Here is a 19,385-nt window from a genome sequence, read left to right as displayed (position 1 = left end):
ACATTGCTTGTGAGGCACCGTATTCTCCCAATCCGTGGATTGTTTTCTCTTGAAGGAAAGACATCAAGCTAGTTAATAAATTGTTTTGTCATTTGACAGGTTAACAGCTAGCTTCATTGTGAATCTCTCTGCAATTCAGAATTAATTCAAAACTAATGCATAAAACTGCATTCACTTATACATTTACCCCTTAAGATGGATACAGATGAAATCACATTATCAGGTGTTCTGCATCCTCCTTTCCTTAACTGTGTAAAGAAATCTCCCCCATTCTTAGTAGAGCTGGAGCTATTTTGATGGCGTTCATGGCTGCTATAATATAACCAGAGGGACTGGCAGGCGGTAACCCCAGGGAGTAGGTGGTAGGCCATTTCAGGATGAGGGGACTTGAGGGACCAGATTTGGACGGTGAGAGGAGATGGAGGGGTAAGCCAATTTGGTTGGCACTAGGGTATCAGCAGGATGACTTGAGGCCAGAGGGTGGGCCTAGTATTCCAGGCCAGCACTTTGGACTTCTTTACTTTTTGTAGTGGAAAGGAATAAGGAAGTTAGTTGGTTTGGCTGAGATATGGGTTGTCTGAAGCAAGGCTTGACAGGCTGACAAGTGGAGCTGTCCAGGAAAGGGCTGACATTCGGGTCTAGAACTGAGAAGGGACTTGGGTTGGAAAAACTGCAGGGCTGGTTTGTTTTCGGCAGCCTGGTCCTCATTGCTCCCTTTCCTCTCTAAGAAAAGTCCTCTCTTTACCCACATTCGGTGGAGGATTCAGTAGGTGCGTCACCTTTTTCCTTGACCCGAGGCTAGGGCAGTTCATTCCAGCCTGCTATCTAAAAAAATCCCTCAATCCTTCCCCGCCCCCACGCCGCGGGAATTCCGAGATCTGGGCGGGCCTTCTACTTGGAGATCTAAGGAGCAGCGATAGGAGAATGCGGCCGCCAATCAGACCTCCCGGATACCCGGATGTGAAGCGGTGCGCGATACAAAGACGAGTTTCCACCCAGCGCTTCGTCAGGTACAGTGACCAATAAGCACTTCTCAGGTGATAAATGACAGGAAAAGTAGCCATTTGTAAACTAGTTTCTCTCACGCATGTGGAAATTCTCCCCAATAGTCTAACCCACTACTGGTTGTGATTGGGCAGCGTTGTGAAGAGCAGTAGAACTGTCTAATTAGAAGTGGGAGCGAGAAAAGTCGCAGCCAATAGCAGGATTCTCGGGAGCGGGGCGGGGGCTAGGCCTTCGCCTCGGCGGCAGAGGAGACTCGGGGGCCATTTTGTGAAGAGACGAAGACTGAGCGGTAGCGGCCGCGTTGTCGACCTCGAGCAGCAGTTGGCTTCTCCACGTAGAACTCGGGAGTAGGAGATTCAGAATCGAATCCCTTCTCCCTCCCCCCTCCTGGTAAGTGGAGGGGGCGGAAGCAGGGCAGGCGCTGGGTTCCTCCCGGAGCGCGAAGGGGTGTGGGAGAGAAGAGGGAACCCTACCCTCGGTAGAGTAACTAGGCCCCCATTTATTCAATTTGCGTTGGGCCATTAGGTTTTATGCAGGACAGAGTTTTATAGGCCTCAGCCCTTGCGTAGATTTAACCTGGTGTCCTCTGGGCCACGATCGGCAGGGGAAATGTCCTTTTTCTTTTTCGCTCTTTCTGTGTTAACGGCTGCTTCCTTTCGTTTTCTACGACCATGAGGACTCCAGGAGAGATATGAAAGGGAAGATCGAGATGCTTCTTATTGCAGTGGAAGTTCCTGTAATGTCGATGCCTCCTGTTAAATTTAAAAATTGGGCGGGGGATGGGTAAGGGTTACCGAGTAAATCTTGTACCGCAAGCCTTTAAATTCTGGAGCGTGCCGCAGGGTATGAGTAGTAAATATAACAATAGATTTAACGTTTTGCCGATTACTTTTTTACACCTCTCTGAGCAATGGCGGACCTCGAAGTAGTTACTTTCAATTCTGTTTTTTAAAAATTGTGATCGTTTGCATATTAACAGTAATAATTAAAGCTGGCTTACTTTTTATCTGCAGGTTACAAATCACTTGAAATATATAAGTTAGTGGAACTTTGCTTGAGGTAGGTACTACTATCTTTCTCAGACAGAAACTGAGGCTCTAGAGTGTCGGTTACTAGGGTCATACTAAATCAGTAGCGGAACTAAGGAATTTGACCACTAGGTTGGTTAGTCAAGTGGCTTTACCTAGCTATTCGAATAGTAGGTATTAAAAGTACTATATTTGAATCTTCACAAGAAACTAATTACAGCAACCACTAGCCGTAACTGGAAATTTCCAAACTGCACTTGGGGAAAATATTAGTTACGAGAATTGCAGCTGTTATTAATTTAACATTCTAAAATAAACTTAAAATTTGGTTTTCAGGATATTCTGGCATTAATTCTCCCCAAATATCTAAATCTTTTTTATTAAGAAACTATTATAGTGCCTACTTTTTAGATCCTGAAATTTACTAAAAATGTTCACGAAATTTATAAAAATTACATAGGTTTCTAGGTATCACATTCACTTATCAAAGAAACCACTTTTTCTTAATACTCTGGGAAGGGGAAGATTTAGTTGATTTTATTTTTTATGATGTGTTAGAAAAACTTACTAAGCAAAATTTAAACCAATACTGCAGGGTAAATTCATCCTTCAGGAAACAGAAGGTAAAAGTACTTTTACCAGGAATAATGATGCATTTGTTAATTCCCTCACTCTGTAGATACTGTAATAGGGATTAAAAGCATTGCCCATTAAAAATGTAAACGTATATTAAATGGGCTTAAAACTAAAGTTTATCACTGCAGAACTGTTAGAAATGAGATAAGGGTAGTGATTGGTTAAGTCGTTGGCAAATAGAGAAATGTGAAGAATTAATATTTAATAGCAGTTATTGGTAAGAATTGAAATTAATTGAAGGGCTCTTTTCTTGCCTCGAGGTGTTAGAAATAGGGGGTTTCTTAGGATCAGCATGTACCAAGGAAGCAATTACTTTAGTATCCAGCTGGAAAGATTTGACCCGAGAATTCATGTCTGAAACAATTTTAGAGGTGTTTTTAAATTCGTAGGATTTAGTAGCATTTTCATATGGCTAAAGAGGAAGGGTTTAAGAAGGGTGACTAAGTTGCAGGTCTCCTGACCTTCTGGTGTTTCCCATGCCCGTAGCAGGGGAATGCTTGGTGGTGGTTGCTGTTTTCTTCTGTAGAGAATTTAAACATTCCTTGTTATTTGTAATGAGGTCTTCACTGGGTTTCATATAGCATGCGACTTTGTTTTGAATGGGACTGCTCTAAGAACAAAAGTATAAATCCAAAATAGTTCATTATTGTAACATTAAAGATCACATTAAGTGGTTATTGTCTAAGGTGTTAACTGGGGAGTGACATAGTTAAGAGAACTAGACTTTATTCCTTATCTCCCCCACCCTCTTTATTGCGTTAGCAAATCATTTAAACCTTATGGCTTTCAGTTTTATACTTAACAAGGGGGCTTAGACATCTTACCTATTTTCATGTCTGATTTCTACTCGTCATTTGTTGTACGGAGGCTGAAAAGTGTACAGAAAGTTTTATTAAAAGCAGTTTTTGTATATTAGTAATTGTTTTCTACCTTACTAACATTTTTTTTGTCTTGAAAGAGTTTTGTTAATTATCTGGAGTGCATTACTCATGCTTAATAAGTATACTCATAGGGATCAGGGAAGATGATGATTTTGTACATATTAGATATATTAGAGAATTGGTGAGAACTGCTAGTACTATTAGTTGTTAGATGTAGTATAACTGCATGTATTTTCTTAGATAATAGAAAGTTGGGGTGTGTTAAGGGGAAAAGGATTACGGTACAGTTTTTTTAATTCTCTTGGTGCAATTACTATGATAGGTTATGATCTTAGATTTATTTTATAGTGCTCATACCTAAAGGGGTACCAGTTAAGCTCTCATGGTGGTTCTTAAATGTGAACTGACATTAGAATTAGCGGGGGGAAGAACAGTTGAAATAGTTTTCAAGGCTCTCCACCACCAGAGTTTCTAATTAAGTCTGGTGTGGGCCCTGAGAATTTGCATTTCTAATAAGTGCCACTTGGTGCTGGTTCGCAACCCTCACTTTGAGAATAGTCCTTTAGAAGAAGGGATCCAAACCTCCCAGAGGTTGGACAAAGTATTCTCTAGGTACAATTAGGCACTAAAGTTATTTATTTATTTTTTTATGTGTTGATAGCTCATCTATTTAACATAACATTTTGGAAGACTTTCAGAATTGTGAATGCTTTTCATATTAACTTCTGTTTTCATAGTTTGTATAATTTTTTTTAAAAGATGTTATTTTTAATCTCTACACCCAATGTGGTGTTTTCAACCCACAGGCCTGAGATCGAGAGTCACATGCTCCTCTGACTGCGCCAGCCACACACCCCTGTAGTTTGTACAATTTAACACATCAGTCCAAGTATAAAAGTAACATCCTTGTCATGCCTCAACTAGTCTGCTTTGAAAAAGTTAAAATTTTAGAGGTTTAGTACCTGTTCTGTTGCTGTAGTCATTGACACATAATTGATGTAAGGAACACTTTAAAAGCTCAGCATAAGATGTTTTAGTTTACTGACATTTGGCCGAATACTGAAATGTGAGGGCAACCAGTTCCTTATTTGCTCAGAAGACCTACAATCTAATTTCAAATCTTACCTGATGAAACAGCCAATCTGGTCATGTATGTTTCAGTGGGTGTTATGTATCAGATTCTTGGATTTCATATCTTGGAATTAGCCATGTATACTGGCTTATAAACAGTGGGACCACAGAAACAAATTCCTCAAGGACCATAATTTATTTTTCACCTATTTTATGACATTAAATATTCAGTAGCTCTAATAATCTTGTCCTTCATTTGTGGTTTTTCTATTGTCAGTGAGTGGAATGATGAGCTCCTTATTTATTTTTATGATGTGCTTATTTAAAACAGCTTTCCCCTTTTTGTAGAATCTACCAGGTCTTGTAGTTCGATCACTTACTAGTTTTGAGAATAGATATCATCTCTAGTATGTATCTTCGTGGTAGACCATTCCCCCTTCATAATCTTGATATTTGACTTATGCTCACTTCTTCATCTCTTTTGGCCTGGTTTTTCTATAATTTCCTTGCCCAAACTGCTGATGTTCAAGATGAACATTCAGTTGTAGATTTTTGTTTTTTTAGACCCTTTTGGGAATATAGGCATACATTTAGTAAATTTTAGTCACCTGATAATTGAAGAATTGTGAAGACAGTCACTGGAGGAGGGGATGGTTCTGTAGAGGCTTTCCCATCCCAGTGTAATGTTATGCTTTACCAAAATGTTTTAGATGCAGTGGACAGATGTTTCTGTCTTGGGGGTTTAGGGCACAACATTTCTGAGGAACTCTGACTCAATCTGTCCCTTCTCCTTTCACAGGGCAGCAAGGCGAACCCCATCCCTACTCACTGGAGCTCAGCTTTGATTTTTAACCTCCCTTCCCCACCCTTCCAGAACACACACATTCCCATTCCAAAACTGATTTTATAAAGACATTTTAAACATAATGATGCAACTTGGTGTGCACTACGGCAAATTTACAGGTGTTTTTTTTTTAATTGTTTCCAAAAACGGGCCTTGGATTTAAGATGTAATTTTTAAAATTTCTATTTCTATTTTTTCTGCAGCAGTTGGGTTAGAGGAGGAGGAGCCTTTTAGCCTCTCATAAACTGACCTCTCTACTTCCTCGTGTATTTTTAAGATTGATTGATGATGTGGAAAGGGCTTTGCTTGTCTGCTACTGAGAACTTTACCCTTGCGGTTTTTGTGGAAACTGCTTTTGGAGAAAGAAAAGAAATGAACTTTACTGACTTGACATTTTTGCACCTCCCGTTTTTCTAATCTGGGCTATTTTTATTTTTGTTTTTTTACAGTGAGATTTTTTTGATCTTCAGCTACAGTAAGTTATTCCAATTTTTTTTTTACATTTTTCCTGACTTTCCGCTGATTTCCTTTTTATTGTTGTTACTAGTTACTATTATTATTTATTATTATTATACTTATGATGGTGATGATGATGATGATGATGACACTGATGATTTTTAACCGGATTAAAATCGAGTTTTTCTGAATGTTCATAAGAATTTCTCCGGCCTCCTGATTGACTTTGGAGTTTTACATCTTGGGAGAGAAAGTGAAGGCATTAGCATTTTTAAGTGGATTGATCACATAAACCTTTTCTCTCCCAACCCCACCCTTGCCCTCATCCCCTTCCCCACGCTCGAAAGAATTTTACTGGCTGTTAAGTCTGTGACCTTATTTTTCCTGATCTTTAACTTAACTGTTTTAGAGCATCTCTGGACGTCTGTATTTTTAATTTTTTATTTTTGTTTTTTTATTTTTAATCTTTCATTTGTTAAATTTTTAAACTGTGCTGCAATAAAATGTGTGTGGTACTACTTAACACCTATAATGGTGATGGCATTTTCCCAGAAAGCCATCTTCCTCCTGTTTCCCTTGAAATCCCATCCTGCTTTTCCTGTACACTACTACCCCTCACAAACCACAAGCTGCAGCAACATGGATGCCCAGCCTGGAACAGCAGCAGCCAGGATGACCTGGAGCCAGGGGGGCCTTCGGAACAGATGCACACCCTTCCTGGGTGATGGTAAGAGGTGTGAGGTCCACTTGGTTTCATTGCAAAGACTAGGAAATACACCCCTTTAGGTCTAGTTGATACGGTGTAGATGGTAGCTTCTGGAAATGTTTAGGTTGAGATTTTTGTGTATCTCAGATGTTTCCCAAGGGATGCCACCTCAGTTTTTTGTAAACTATGATGGAATTATGAGTTTGTAATTGGGCTGACTGAGAAATTTTGGTAATTGGAAAGAGCAGCTGAAGGTTACATATACTTTAGAATGAAAATGGCTTGTTTTTATTAGCAACAAGATGTGGACATACTACGTGTTTTTTTCTTCCTTAGATTATTGCTAATTAGTGTCATTCGGAGTAATCTTCATTGCGTTGTGGATTGTATTCTGTTTTTTCTTAATAAAATTTAACATGAATCAAGCTGTGAGAAACATCCTGTAATAATAAATGCTGTCTCACTGAGAGTTTTTTTTTAAAAAGGATAGCTAGGCTTTTTAATCTCAGAAAGTGAAATCTAACCTGTATCCAAATTAGGAAAGATTTGGGGCTGACCTCTTTCAGTGATGACTTGGGACCCAGCTAAATGTTGGGGAATCTGGTGTGTTCTCAAGAGTACTAGGAAGGAATGAGAACCTAAAGACTTAAGAAATTTAGCATCGTCTAGTATTTTACTGACAACAGTGGAATATTTTGATAACTCACTTTAGAGTTGCTCTAGTAGATTTTGAACTGAGGTTAAAAAGTAAGATGATTTTTAAAGGCATTATTGAATGCTGTGTGGTACTAGGGTCATTAACATACATCCCTTGCTTGTACTAAAAGAATAAAGTCCAATTAAAGTGAACACTGAAGACATCCTCAAAGTAAACCAGAATGGGAGAAATTCTATGAACTGTACTGAGGTTATACGGAACAGGAATGGAAAATTTTAATAGGTCCAAGTACTATTGATGGCCTTTATTGTAGGAAAGCTATTTTTACCTGTTAACTCTCTGTCATTGTCATTGTGTGGTTTCTGTTCGCTATATGCTCTTTCCTGTTCATGCTACAAATTTATCTTGTATTACAGTTTGGGAGATACAAAAAGGTGTAGTTCTTCAGGGACTCATAACCTTGTGAGGGAAATGGGTGAATGAGATGTCACCATGTGATTAAGAGGTAAACATAGATTCTATAAAAAGTACGCAAAAATGAGTACCTCATTGACTCTTAAAAGGTCAGGAAATGCTGCTTTAAAAAAAAATGTTTTTTTTAATGTTAGAGTGTGCAGGCAGGAGAGGGGCAGAGAGGGATAGAGATTCTGAAGCAGCCTCTTCCCTGATCAGGGCAGGGAGCCCGATGTAGGGCTCGAAATCACAAACCATGAGATCATGACCTGAGCCAAAGTCAGGTGCTCAACCAATCTGAGCTACCCATGTGCCCCAGTCAGGAAATGGTTCTAAGAGAAGGAACTGAAGTGAACCTTAGAATTAATGCCAGATTATAAAAATTTTAATGCCATGCCAGGGAGTTTTTATTTTATCCAAAACCATTGGTGAGCTATTGAGGTTTTAAACTGGGGAGTGAGATCAGATTTTCATTTTAGAAATGTAATAGTGTGGAAATGGCTTAGAGGAGGGTGAGATTAGAAGTAGGTGATAAGATACTAAAATACACAGAAAAATAATGAGCTGGCCTCCTCAAAAGCAGTGTAATTGGGATTAGAGAGGAGCTGATAGATGTTGGGTAAACAAAAGGAGCAGATTAGAGTTAAGAGTAGGAGAAAGCAATTTAAATACTGCTTTGTGAGGTAGACATTTGAGTGCTTATTCTGAAAACCACGGTTAGGCTGGGGCATATAGGGATGAACAAAACATTGTTCCCTAGCCCTCTTTGTTATTATAGATCATTGAGCATTTTATAATCTAGAAGGAAAAGAACAGAGTGAGATGATAGGAAGAGAACCAAATTTAGAGTATGGAGGTGGGAGGGTGCTGCCAGTGAGAGACCTTAAAGGAATTAGTGTTGAAATTAAGATCTGGAAGTGGATTATCCTACCTAAAAGCACAGATGATTGGGAGAAAAAACTTGGCTTCAGAGCAAGAAATAATTGGAAAGGTAGGCAAGTACCAAGCATAGTATATAGGTCCTTGTAGGGCCACATTTAATATCTAGATTATTCTGGGAAGAAAAGGAGTCTTTTGAAGGAACTTGAGAATGCTGAGATCCTATTTCTTTGGAATTTCCTTCTTGCTATTGTATGGGGAATGTTAGTAATGAGGACAAAGTTCAAAGAGGACAATAAATTAGAAGAGTTACCAGAGTAGCCAATCAGAATGGTCACTATCTGGTTAATCTCTTAAAAAAAGCACATAATCCTACTTGCCCAGGTTTTTCAAATGAGTTTTTTTGGGGCATGTATTACTGAGCAGATGTAAGTAGTTTGAAGAGGGCAGGTTGATCAGATTGTAGGAATTAACTGGTTACTTCTCTGACAACCCCTTTGGTTCAGACATGATAGGATTGCTTCCCTATTTGAAAAGAAAAATGAAGTAGACACACAGTTTTTTCCTTTTGGAAGCGATAATATGGACACTTTACCATGTTTGTGTTCATCAGTGTTAAAGTTCTTGTAACTTTTCTTAATTTATTTTAGAGGGGGAGGGGGCAGAGAGAGAAACTTAAGCAGGCTCCATGCTCAGCACAGAGCAGGGCTAGATCCCACGACCTTGGGGTCACGACCTGAGCCAAAGTCAAGAGTGAGATGCCTAACCAACTGAGCCATCCAGGCACCCTTGTGTGAACTTTTTAAATCATGATTGTAATCTTTGTATAAGTATTCACATTTTGGAGATGAGAATATTGAAGCACAGAATTTTTAAAATTTGCCCAGTTAGACATACTTAGTAAATGGTGACACATGGGTTTAACTCAGGCAGTTAGGCCTACAGATTTCAACTCTTAATCATACTAGGTTGACCTTTACTTGACATATTGAAGTATTTACGGAAAACAAATCTTTATTGGGTTAAAGTTACCCTCACCTAATTGTGTTGGACCTCCATTTTTAAAGAGTTTCCAGCTAAATATCGTTACATATTTTAATTTATGTTAAATGGCATAATGAAGTGTCCAAGGTAATGAATTACTTAGATGTAGCTTTGTGGTATAATCTTATAAAATATTTGGATGTGCCAGTATTCTTTTGAGGAAGTAAATATACTTTAAAAGTGAGTTTTAGTCAAATAAATACTTGTATTTATGGTTTAAAAAAATACACATCCTAGAGGGTTGTGTTGCCAAATCCAGCAGTCTTTTTAAGTCCTCATCACTGTTGGTATGATTTAACCAGTGGAGCCACTTTCCTCCTTGAAACGTTTTTTTACTTAGCTTTCCGGTTTTTGTTCTGTTTCTGGGTCATTTCATTCAGTCGGATGGTTTTCTATACCATTTATAAGCTAATTATTCCCATGGTTCCATCACCAGCCTCGGCCTCTTTTGAATGACTTGCCAATGTGTTTAACTGCCTGGCTGACTACTCCCTTTAAGTGTATCAACTTAAAAGTCCAAAGCTGGGCTCTTGCAGTTCTCTCAAACCAGTGTTGACTGTTTCAGTTAATGAAACTCCAGTTTTTATGTCAGTTTAGGTCAGATGTTGGTTAGCCATCCTTATCTGTTTTCTCTCATACCTTACCTTTGGCCTTGTGAAATATACTGTCATTGCTTCCTTTAAAATACAAGAATTGACCCATACTGCCGTTCCTTGGTCCAGTTTCAAGCTGTCATTGTCTGGTGCACCATTGGAATAGGTTTAGGTTTTTTTTGCCCCTCCCACCAGTTGTGGTAGCTGCACTGGTCCTACTGAAATGTAATGCTTGATAAATGTATTGCCTGAAGGAGTTTCTTCTTGAAACTCAACTAATAGCTCCCTATTTTCAGTGTTAAAAATTCACTGTGATTTAACAAAGTACATGATGTGTTGTGCTCCTCTTTACTAATAGTATACACACAGTATGCTCTAGCCACGTTGCCTCCTTACTGAGTCTTGAACACACTAGATGGTCCTGTCTCAGAGCCTTTCCTTGGAATGTTCTTCCCTGAGACATTCCTAAGATTAGGTTCCTCACTTCGCTCAAAGGTCATCTCCTCACTGGTGTTTTCCCTCTCTTGGCCCTTCAGGCTTTCCCCCCACTAAATACTCGAGCACTTTTTGACAGCACACGTATTAAGAACTTTGTCTTCTACGTAAAGGTATGAGAGAAATATCTGGAAAGCTACATGTGAAAAAACATTGATTACCTCTGGGCAAGGAGGGGTTTAGGGTTGGAAGGAAGCTTGCTGTGTGCCTAGACTGAGGACTATAATGAGCAACACTATTTCGTTTCTAATTTAAAAACTTAACTCCTTTTGTAGAAATGCTTCAATTCTTCAGATTCTGTGACTGAAGTTAAATAGCTAAGGCCTATGGTAGGGGTTTAGTAAACAGTTTTGTAGTTAAGTTGAAATGCAGTTTTAAGATAGGTTTGGCTGGAGGCAACTGGGTGGGTCATCCAGTTAGGGGACTTGGGCTCAGGTCACTATCTCCTGTGGTTCAAGAATTTGAGCCCTGCACTGGTCTCTGCGCTGACAGCTCAGAGCCTGGAGCCTGCTTCATTCAGAATCTGTCTCCCCCTCTCTGTACCCCTCCCCCACTTGCATTCTGTCTCTCTCAAAAATAAATAACATTAGAAAAAAACTAAAGAAATAGGTTTGGCTGTGGTGGAATGAGTTGAATTGTAATTTGAGGACATGGGTTGTGTGTTTCCTGGAATGGGGCTGTAGACAAAATTTGGAAGAACGTTGTCATTTTCTTAAAAAGTTACTCTCCAGGAGTATGCATACATAGGCTTTTCATTCAGAAAGTCATGCCATACATACAGCACATCACATTCAAGTAGAAAAAATGTCTTAATGTGAATATAATATTAACATAAAATTAGATAATCTAAGAATTTTAATAGCTTCATACATTGCATACTTAAACAATATTTTACTTAAAACTATTATTTGTGGCACTTAGGTTCTTGCCATTTTTCCCTTTTATACACAATTGAACAGTCCTAAAACTAAAATTTTATAAGTGCTTTATATTTTTATATACATGTATGTGGATATTTGATGCTGTTTCAATTTTGTGAAAAATTCTTGAACTTACACAAAGAGGGATATAATCAGTTTCCATGAACTTGTTCCAGTTTTAACAGTCCTTGTGTAATCTTGTTTCACCTATACCTGCATCTACTCCCTCTGCTTCACATTATTTTGAAGTAAATCAAGGATTTACTTTTTTGCTTGGTCTTTCTGGACTTAGAGAAGCTCTTTTATTAGAGAAAAGTTTTTTGTTAATTTGAGTGAATCTTGGCATGGTTTTTCTCATAGGTGATAAAATTGAGTTCAGAGTAACAGAAGATGGTCATCTTATTGTCAGTTCTCAAATTTAGGTATAATCCCATGTTCTAGCTGCTTAGGTCTGAGTGATGGAGAATGTTGTAACTTTAATTCATTTCCTTATTAAAAATTATTTCCTTTAAAAAATTAAAATTTTATGACAAATTTTATCATCAGTTTGACAAACTCATTTGGTGACAGCCTGACTTCGATTGACTTGATTATTTACAGTCTGTTACATTAAGTGACTGTGATTATGTATATCTATTACTGTATAAAAACTAATACATTTGATTTGACAGCTGAGTGGTTCCCCAGATCCAGCTGGGGTGTAACATAAAAAAAAGGCACAGTATTGGTAAATACTGAAAAATCCTGATTTTCCAAACACCTCTCTCCATGGTAGACTTTAAAAAATACATTTTGGGCACGCCTGGGTGGCTCAGTCAGTTGAACATCCAATTCTTGATTTTGGCTCAGGTCATGATCCCAGAGTTGTGGGATTGAGCCCCGTGTGGGCTCCGCATTGAACATGAAGCCTTCCTTTCTCTCTCTGCCTCCCCCCTGCCCTGACACGCTCTTTCTGTTTCTCTCTAAAAAAAAATAAGTAAAATAAAATAGTATAAATTTTATAACTGAAAAGTATAATTTGTTGGAACTCAATTGCAAGATAAAAAAGAAATGAAATCTTGTGAATAAGTATCACTTTCTATTTGCTATTCAGAATATGGTCTGTGCTCCAGCAGCAACATCATCATCATCATCATCATTGTCATCATCATCATCATAACCTGGAAGTTTCGTAGAAATACAGAATTTTATGCCCTATCCTAGAACTGATGGGCACATCAAAGAAAAGTACTGGTCTAGACCACTTGCATTCCCTTATTATTGCTTACTTGTGATGTAGACATTTTGATGGGCTTTGTGGCAAGAGGGTTTTTTGGTGTTTGAGGGGAAAGTTGGGGATCACGGTATGTGAATTTGCAGTAATACAATATAAAAAAAATGTAAAAATTGAAATAATGACTCATAAATTGGATTAAGAATCAAGTAATTCAGACGGGTAATTTGATAAATGGTAGATAATTAGTGGATACCACTGAAGCTAGTAATCAAATATTTGTTGGTGATAAATGATAGCTGAAAAGAGAAATGTTTGAAAAACATAATTTTGCCTATCAATGTGGATCCGTGACTATAATACTTAGGAACATTTTTACCTTTTCCCCACGTTTAAAGAGAATATTCAGACATACAAAACTACTGTATATTATATATATATATACACATACACACCTAGATTGCCATGCTACTGTTTTCTTTGAGTGTTACTTACTGAACCACTTAAGGGAAATTGCTGATTTAAGACAGATCCCTAATATTTAAAGCATTAATCTCAAGTATAAAGATACTGTTCTCTTGATCAAGAGTTCATGTGCACCTTAACCATTTTGTCACTATTATGCACATAGGTTCTCAGTGATACTAGAAATAAGTACTTCCTGTATTTTTTTTTTTTTAATTATTTTATATATTGCATGTGTCCTTGATGTTTTAGTGTTTGGTCAAGGTTTATTGACTTTACTGAAGTAACTATGAAATGTCGCTCTTATTTCTTTTCCTGTGAAAAGCATTCTTTTACATAATCCTAATACTTGTTTGATACTTGTAGATTTGGGAACCTCTTTTTTTGAAATGGGTTGAAACATCCCCAGAATGGCACCAGGGTGGCTCATTCGGTTAAGCGTCCAACTTCAGCTCAGGTCATGAACTGTACTGTGACTTCAGGCTCCCATTGGGCTCTGTGCTGACAGCTCAGATTCTGTGTCTCCCTCTTTCTGTTCCTCTCCCACTTGCACTCTGTCTCTCTCTCAAGAATAAGAAGATTTAAAAAAAAAATTCCCAGAATGAGTAGATGTTTGTTGAAGGGGAATTTTGCTATGTAGAAGCTAGTCTAGTTAAGAATATGATAGGCTTATAACAGAGAAAGACAGATACCATATGTTTTCACTCTTTTGTGGATCCTGAGAAACGTAACAGAAACCCATGGGGGAGAGGAAGGGGGAAAAAAAAAAAGGTTAGAGTGGGAGAGAGCCAAAGCATAAGAGACTCTTAAAAACTGAGAGCAAACTGAGGGTTGATGGGGGATGGGAGGGAGAGGAGGGTAGGTGATGAGTATTGAAGAGGGTATCTTTTGGGATGAGCACTGGGTGTTGTATGGAAACCAGTTTGACAATAAATTTCATATATTAAAAAAAAAGAATATGATAGGCTTTGGGGCACCTGGGTGGTTCAGTAGGTTAAGGGTCGGACTCTTGGTTTTGGTTCATGTCGTGATCTCGTGGTTCATGGGATGGAGCCTTACATCAGGCTCTGTACAGCATGGAACCTGCTTGAGATTCTCTCCCCCTCCTCTGTCTCTCTTTCTCTCTCTGCCCCTCCCCCACTCTTGGGAGTGCCCTCTCTCTCCCTCAGATCATTTTTTGTTTATTTTTGTGAGAGACAGAACAAGTGGGGATGGGGCAGAGAGAGAGAATCTCAAGCAGGCTCCACAGTGTCAGCACAGAGCTTGAAACCATGAACCAGATCATGACCTGAGCTGAAACCAAGAGCTAGACACTTAACCCACTGAGCCACCCAGGCACCCTTCTCTCAAAAATAAATGAAAGTAGCAGCCTTCCCTTTTTTAGGAAAAACAAACGGGATTGCCTGGGTGGCTCAGTTGGTTAAGCATCTGACTTCGGCTCAGGTCATGATTTCACATTTTGTGGGTTCAAGCCCTGTGTCAGGCTCTGTTGACAAGCTCAGCCTGGAACCTGCTTTTGATTCTGTGTCTCCCTCTCTGCCCTTCCCCCACTCATGCTCCGGCTCTCCCAAAAATAAATGAAAAAACACTTAAAAACAAGAACAATACAATACGCTTCTAAAATGCTGAGGTTTGCTTTTTTTTTTTTTCTTTTATTTTTAAGTAATCTCTGCACCCAGCATGGGGCTTGTATCCACAACTCAGATCAAGTCACATGCTCTACCCACTGAGCCAGCCAGGCATTACCTAACCCCCTTATTTCCTTAAGTCTGATGTAACTCTGACTGAAACTGACAGGTAACTATTTAATAATGCCAACAGTTGATAATGAAGGTTGAAATGTGGAGAGAAGTACCTGTCTCTGTTAGGACTACTAATGAGATACCTTGAATTTGTGAAACACAGTATCCGGTGAAAAATTTGGTTGAGAGATGCCCATTTTCTAAAATTTTATATAGTTTTGAATTGGTCTTTGTGGAAGGGAAGCACTCAACCATTACAACTTGTTTGTGGGGGGAGGGTGGGTTATAGAAATCTTTGCTTATTCTAGGCCAAGCTGTGCATTATGATCTTTGAATTGCAATGTTGCATTAAGCTATCTTTGCAGAATGACGAATTATGAAAGCAATATGGTTGTTGAAGAAAAATCAAGGAAAAAGTACTTAAAAAATTAAGAATATTACTGCATCCTGAGATGTCTAATACTTAGTAATTTAGATAACTTCTGCAGTTAACCTTTGAACAACATGGATTTGAATTGTATGGTTCGACTTACATGTGGGTTTTTTAAAATATAAATGCAAGCATTTTTAAAATATAAATGCATTATATTTATATTTATTTTATATATATTTATATAATTTATAACGCAAGCATTATAAGATATAAATAAGCATTTTTCTTAGGATTAATAAAAACTTTTTTTTTTAGTATTTATTTTTGAGAGAGACAGAGACAGAATGCAAGTGGATTAGGGGCAGAGAGAGAGGGAGACACAGAATGGGAAGCAGGCTCCAGGCTCTGAGCTGTTAGCACAGAGCCTGACACGGGGCTCAAACTCACAAGCCATGAAATCATGACCTGAGCCAAAGTCGGATGCTCAACTGACTGAGCCACACAGACACCCCTTTTCTTAGGATTTTAGTAACTTTTTTCCTTATTTTTTCAATGTTTTTTTTTTATTTTTTTATTTTTTTTTATTTTTGGGACAGAGAGACACAGAGCATGAGCGGGGGAGGGGCAGAGAGAGAGGGAGACACAGAATTGGAAACAGGCTCCAGGCTCCGAGCTGTCAGCACAGAGCCCGACGCGGGGCTCGAACTCACAGACGCGAGATCGTGACCTGGCTGAAGTCGGCCGCTTAACCGACTGCGCCACCCAGGCGCCCCACTTTTTTCCTTATTTTTAAGGAGCATGTGAGCGGGGGATGGGGGGAGGTAGAGAGAGAATCTCATTCTCTCTTAATTACAATTCTTAATTGTAAGAATGCAGTATATAACATACACAGAATACGTGTTAATAAACTTATTGGTAAGACTTCCAGTCAGCAGTTTTTGGGGGAGTCCAGTTCCGTTTGGCTTTTTTATTGCACAGTGGGGACGTTGGTGCCCCTTGCCTCCTGTGGTGTTCATGGGACAGCTGTATATCATGTGTGCTCCTTAGCATCTTGAACATCTCTCAATGTCAGTACGTTGTCATTTTTAAATAATTGTTGCTGCTTGTATTAATCAGATTGATGTACTGAAATTCATTAATCCAGTCCTATATTGTCAGGCACTTATTTTCTAATTTTTCACTGTTAATATGTCCAAATCCTTGTTTGCTTCAGATGAGTTCTCAAAAGTGAGATTGAGCCAAAGAATGTGTACAGGTTTAAGGCTTTTGATAAAAAAAAGTCCCATTGTCTGCTGAAAATAATGGAACCAATTCATAGAAAAAATGTATAAATATGACCATTCCAAGTTTAAAATATTTTTGCTTATTTGGTAAATGAAGTATGGTAATTGATTTCATTTATGTTTTCATTTTACTGATGCTGAATTAAAAAAATCTTAAACCTTTAGTAGTACTTGCTAATAACCTGTTTGTGTCCTTGGCCCATTTTTTTGTTGTTGTCGGTATTTACCAATAATAGTAAATGATGTAGTAGTAGCTGCAGCAGCAACACTTCCTGTGTGCCAAGCACCATGTCAATGTTTTCTGTACTTTGTTTATGCCTCCTACCTCACCAATGAGACAAATACTATCAATGATACTGATTTTACTGTTGAAATAGCTGGTTTTTGGAGGAATTGGCTTCTCAAAGGGGTTGACCTTGAAAGTGAAACAAGTCTGTCTGACCCTAGTCTCAGAGCTCTTGATCATTAGGATGTATTCTTTTCATGCATTTTTGTGTATGTTACTAAGAACTTGAATTGTTCTTATGACAAATAGACATTACGGTTTTTTGTAACTTTTATTTTTCGTTATTTTTGTATTTTAGTGTGGGAATGTGTTGTATTTTTATGTTCTATTTAGGAAGTTTTCATTAGTCACTATTGCAAGTGAAATTTGGTCATGGTGGCCATGGCTTGAACTTGTAGGGATACATATCTTCCATTTTGGTTTAAAAAAAATTTTTTTTTGAAAACAGTGTTTACCTAAACTTTTAATTTGCAATTTTTAAAGTTATTGACTCTGGTCCTGTTCAAAACTAAACCAGGATAGGGCTGATCAGAATACAGAAAATACGCAGAAGCACTTGTCAGTTGAGATTGACTTTTGGTTGTCATTGTTTTAAAACTAATGTGACATAGAAAAAAATCCTGTGCTATCGAAGGAAAATTGTGTTAATCTTATTAAACTTCTCTAAATGATTTGGGCAAGATTCCTCAGGGTATGTTGAACAAATCAGTGAAGGATATGTAATTGTAAGTGACTGTTAATATTTTAATACTTAAAATCTGAATCTGACACTTCAGGCTGGAACAAGGGTCATTGAAATAGGTCTAAAAAGGATGAGGGGTGCCTGGGTGGCTCAGTCGGTTAAGCAGCCAACTTTAGCTCAGGTCATGATCTCGCGGTCCGTGAGTTCGAGCCCTGTGTCGGGCTCTCTGCTGACAGCTCAGAGCCTGGAGCCTGCTTCGAATTCTGTGTCTCCCTCTCTCTGATCCTCCCCATTCATGCTCTGTCTCTCTCTGTCTCAAAAATAAATAAACGTTAAAAAAAAAAATTTTAAAAAATGAAGAGGATGAAATGGTATTCGAAGTGTAAGATGTAAAGAGACCCAACTCTATAGTCGTACAAATAGGAAGTTAGCATTATATTAATGAGTAAGAATTAGGTTTTACTTTATGAATTCTGCATATGTTGACAATACAAAAGTTAGCAGAAGCACTAGCATCTGGATAGCATCCAGAGTGTATTCCATTCTTGAAAGAGCAACCAAATTTGGGCTGCTACTGTGTTCAAAGGGACATTGACAGATTAAATTGTTGCATGGGACTTCTTTCTTATTTTCACAGATGGTGAGGATAGATAACACTTTGAATAAGATGATTTATGTTAAAAAGAAAATTTTAATGCTAATGAAGAGACAAGGGAAGAAGGAACTAAAGAAATTAGTTAAAAGCCAATTAGGTTTTAGAGTTGAGTATCTTTAAATTGTGGATTCCTTGACTTTGGTGGCAGTTCAAGAAGCTAGATAGATTATTAGTGAGTGAGCAAGGATGTTGTTAGGGGATTTTAACATGCTCTGAAGAATTGTGAAGCTGTTGAACTACATGATTTAGTTTTTTCATCTTAGAGATTCTGGGAATATTTTTAAAACCTACCGTTTAAAATTTGTTGTATTACGTTACCTATTTATACTTTGACAGGAACAGTCTTATAAAAATGTTTATTAAAATTTGAAGGAAACATGTAAAGAAAATACTTAAAGCATCAGCAAAGATAATCACTATTAATATTTGCTATCTTGGTCCATTTTTCTGTCTCTTAGCTATGGGTGTACCTGTACATCTCTATATTTTTTTCGTATGTATTTTATATATTTATAGGTTTTTAGCAATGTGGAATTGTTACCATATGTATTTTTAGAGCATTTATATTGTAAGTGTTTTTCGCTTAGTTTTCTACAACATGTTTTTACTAGGGGGTTATCTAATGTTTTTTGTTATAGGGATCTATAAAAATTACAGGCGTCGAAGTTTCTCATTTTCAGTTCCAAATAGGATGGCCTGAAATTAATTTAACATTGTCACTTGGTTAATTAATGCAAGTATATAGACCTACCCGTTGCTTGGCACTTAACTTTAATTAAGAATTTTCAGGGGCGCCTGGGCGGCTCAGTCGGTTGAGCTTTCGACTTCGGCTCGGGTCATGATCTGGCGGCTCGTGAGTTCTAGCCCCGCATCGGGCTCTTTGCTGACAGTTCAGGGCCTGGAGCCTGCTTCATATTCTGGGTCTCCCTCTCTCTCTGCCTCTCTCCGGCTCATGCTGTCTCTCTCTGTCTTTCAAAAATAAACATTAAAAAATTTTTTTTAAAATAATAAAGTATT

General features: G+C 38.1%; 1 protein-coding gene across 9 annotated transcripts in view; it reads left to right on the top strand.

Moving 5' to 3' along the window:
• Positions 1-1,241: 1,241 nt before the first annotated feature.
• The window catches only part of HNRNPC (heterogeneous nuclear ribonucleoprotein C), a 56,409-nt gene continuing 38,265 nt past the window's right edge, over positions 1,242-19,385 (top strand). For 4 of the 9 annotated variants that reach the window (XM_058738460.1, XM_058738459.1, XM_058738458.1 and 1 more), the window contains exons 1-3: positions 1,242-1,395; positions 2,019-2,064; positions 5,915-5,940. The gene's annotated coding sequence lies outside the window, so the exon portion shown is untranslated. Of the gene's footprint in view, positions 1,396-2,018; positions 2,065-5,420; positions 5,585-5,914; positions 5,941-6,499; positions 6,649-19,385 lie in introns of those variants that run through there. The other 5 variants (XM_058738455.1, XM_058738453.1, XM_058738457.1 and 2 more) reach the window with 5 other exon arrangements.

Source organism: Neofelis nebulosa, chromosome 7, assembly GCF_028018385.1.
Source record: "Neofelis nebulosa isolate mNeoNeb1 chromosome 7, mNeoNeb1.pri, whole genome shotgun sequence".
In the NCBI taxonomy this organism is placed as follows: domain Eukaryota; kingdom Metazoa; phylum Chordata; class Mammalia; order Carnivora; family Felidae; genus Neofelis; species Neofelis nebulosa.
This window is presented reverse-complemented; position numbering and strand designations above follow the sequence as displayed.